This window comes from Pygoscelis adeliae, unplaced genomic scaffold (assembly GCF_000699105.1).
Source record: "Pygoscelis adeliae isolate BGI_AS28 unplaced genomic scaffold, ASM69910v1 Scaffold100, whole genome shotgun sequence".
Classification (NCBI taxonomy): Eukaryota; Metazoa; Chordata; class Aves; order Sphenisciformes; family Spheniscidae; genus Pygoscelis; species Pygoscelis adeliae.
In genome coordinates this window covers 2,102,480-2,106,254 of record NW_008824034.1, presented here as the reverse complement: position 1 = coordinate 2,106,254, position 3,775 = coordinate 2,102,480, and positions in this window count along the sequence as shown.

The window sequence follows — 3,775 nt, the reverse complement described above, 5'->3', positions numbered from 1 at the left end:
CTATAGTTAAAAGACGAGACATCTCCAAAATTTCCTAGTGTAGCTGCTGCACATACTGACCAAGCAAGCTTTCTTGTCACAGTGACTGTTGGTCCTGTTCGGCATGACTGAATCAAAAACCATAGTCCTGGCAGCCTAAAAGACAAGCAAGGGGGAAGTTGAGGTTGGGGCGGGGGATGTGTGTGTGTGTGTGTGTGTGTGTAAGATTTTAGTTGCAAGCTCAGATCAGTATGTTTCCGAGGAAGGCAATTCTCCAGCATGAGCAGTCTCTGCCTTTCCAACCCCCCTCTCTGACACACATTCTAAAACTTGGTAAAAATTCCCATCTGGAGCTGCTTTATGCTGCAGATGTTTACACAAGTATCTCAAGGAATGACAGGATCTTGATAGCCTTCAGCATAGTGTCATCTTCACGTTGCAAAGTTCTTTCTTCTAGCGCTTAGCTGGATGAAGAACACAGCTATAAAGTCAGAAGACGCAACTGAAAAATAAACAGAGATGTGACAGAGATGGAAATAAAAACTAAAAAAAAAAAGGAAGTCCAGCAGAAAGATGGTCTATGCTTTTGATCTGAGGACTAGACATAATTTGGGGCATTCCTAGGCCAGGTGCCTGCTCAGCACCTGGAACAGGCCCACTCTAACAACAGCTTAATGTAACGCCTGCTGCCAGCGTCAGGGGTACATTTGACCTACCGGAGCTTTGCAGTTTAGGGAGGGGTTCTGTTTTCTTGGCATAGGTAGGCACTAGTCAGTAAAAGAGTGAGATTACAGCTCCTCATCATTCCTTTCTTTTTCCTTGTCAGTACGTTAAAATATTACTGGGGGGGGGTGGGGGGAAGGAGGGAGAAGCAATACCTGTATTACACCAGCTGTGAGAAACAGGCAGGTATGATGGAGCTTGCCTACGTAAATTTATTGGATGGTCTCTCTCTAGAGGGCTTGAATTCCTTGTGTCCCTGTAAGGCACATTTAACCTTGCTTTTTAGTTTCTTTACTTAGTTTCCTGAGAAGTCTACAGATTCCAAGAGGCCACTGGATCACAAGGCAAAAACTTCTCTCTGTGGCTGCTACTTGATGTTACAAGCTGTTTGTGATGCAATCCTGTGGTACTTTACTGAAGGCTCTCAAATTCTCAGGTGGGAGTTACAAATCAGACTTTAGGCCGGACAGTAAAGATCTAACTTGCCATTGGTTTTATTCATCACCAGTTCTCAGAAAGCTCAGAGGCTAAGATATCTCCTCTCTCCTTCAGAAACCTGGGTCCTTGCAGGTCGAATGAAAGTCAGCAATAGTTCCACATGACCAGCAGCTCTGGGAATCTGCTCACAAGTAATGCAAATGAGGCATTAGTATCTTTGCAAACTTCTGAAAACTTTCTTGCAGTCACAGTTTGAATTAAAATCATCAGTCAGGTAAGTTAGAGAAAAGAATTCCTGTGGAGGGCTTCCAAAGGAACAATGAGAGGACCAAAACCAGCTTGGCAACAATGGTCCCCGTGTACTCAGCCAAGGTGAAGCGTATCATGGGGAACCTAGGCAAAGCACACTTTGTTTAGAAGTATTAAATATGCTCTAAAAGATTCATTAAATCTACCAGACAAGTTCCAAGTGGAAATAGAGCAGTAAGAATGACGAGGTGTAGGAGAGCTAATTTTGCTTCATCTCTAACAGATTTATGCTGGTTATCAAAAAAACAAGTAGGAATATTTTAAAACTGTTTGAACGACTCTGATTTGCAAGGATATGAAAGTTACCTGAGTTCCAATGTTTTCTTCAATTAATAAGAAGAGAGCATTATATTAGAACTGCTTTATCAACCCATCTCACAGATGTTGTTAACAGAATGGTTTCAAGGATGAAACTATTGTTGTCTATAGAATGGAGAGGAAAACCTGTGCGGGAGCATAGCTAATGCCTATGGTATTTAACTAGAGCTGGGGCCAACTCCGTTCTGACTAGAACCTCAGTTCCACTTAAAGGAACTGCCAAGTAAGCTTGCTAGCAAGAAATGGGTTCATGAATTTAGATAATTCTGACTGATGTATCATGATTTTATTTATGCCCATTTATTTCTAAATATCTGTTCTTTTTTTCTTAATTAAGATGCATTCTGAAGCGTATGAATATTTTTGATATGCTGCAAGGTTAAAAAAGAGCTTGAAGTTGGGCAACCGTAACTTGCAGTACCAGTGCTCCTGTGGCAGATAACTTGAGATTCTATCAATCTTGGCAATGTTTCCTGGCCCTTCTTTATCTAAGAATGAACTGTTCTTGCGTGGTTTCTCTAGGATACTAGGCATAAACAGAGCTTCTTTTTCCCCTCCCTTCAGTGTCTGGTTCATGGTCAAATTCAGGGTTGGGGTTGTTTTGGAGTCTGGGTTTTCTCCTCTCTCTTGAACAAAATGTATTGTAAAAAATGAAAGAAAAATCTCCCTCCAAATTTCTGTTTTTTCTACATCTATTCCTCTAACATGTAATAGCAACACGATGAAGTGTAAGAGTATCATGTCTACACTGAGCAGAATTAACTGCCATCTAGGTAATACAGCTCATAGTTTGAATAATTCTAAAGGTTCAGAGATTTATCTAATATCCTAAATAAGGTCAAAACCCAGACCTACTTTATTACCAAATACAAATCTCAGTCATCAGATCAATGAAACAATGAGTTTTTTAAGTTACACAGCAGGTGGAAGCAAAAGTCAGTGTATACCATGAAAGGACAGATCAAGGCCCAAGTGCCGATCAACAAAACAAGGAGCTTCCTAGACCAGACAGCAGGTAGAACCAAACACCCTACCTTGCAAGGGCCAACATGTTTAAACACCTTAGTGCCAAGAGGTTCTGAGTGTATCCCAAAAGGCAAAACTCTTTATCAGTAGCCCTGGTGGCTCACAGAGTTAAAACTTTTCCTAACACCGAGAAGTAGAAAGTAAATGAAATGCACTGCTTTCGACTTTATTTAACTAAATGTCCCAATGATAGGTTCAGTAACAGCGGCCTTCATCCACTGAAGCAGTGATATGAACCACCCGCCAAGCTACAATGCAAGATCAAGGTGGGTATGCTGCATTTTTCTCCATGAGCACCCTGAGTGATACTACCCACTTGTGTAGAGGGAACGATGATATTCTGACTGGGCACTGGTTTGTGTTCTTTTTGAAGGACGGTGAGGACACAGTTTGCAGAGACAACCGCTCAGACCCAAAACATCGCTTCTGCTTTCTCACGCCTGATACCAAGGCGCAGATGACACCAGTAGTACTTAGCCGTATTCAGGACTCCAGTTGTTCCATGCGAACACCGTATTGAGTATATACGTCAAGTTAGTACTTCCTTCATCTTCAGTTTTACTTCACCAAAATTTCTATTGGAAGGAAACCTGAATAAAGAAGTCCACGACTGGACACTTCTCTTTTTCATGTTATAATAGTACCTTGTTGTTGCTGCTTCTGTGGTTTTTGGGGGCCAGGGGGTATTACGTGAATGGGAAAAACCCAGAAATCTGGTAATTTCCTCCCTTTTCTCCTACTTAGAGTTTGGCACGATCGCTAGTAAGCCCTCCAAAAAGATACTGCCCCGTCAGGAAAGCGAAGATGCGCCCTCGCCCAGGAGGAGCGAGTGCAGGGAAGGGACCGGCTGGCCCCCAGCAGGCCAGCGCGGCAGCTCTGACGCGGGTCTAACGCAACTCCGAGGTTATTTTCGCCAAAATTCCTGTGAAACCGTGTGCCACGGAGCCGCCGCTGCAGCGGCCTGAACTGACCTGACCTGCTG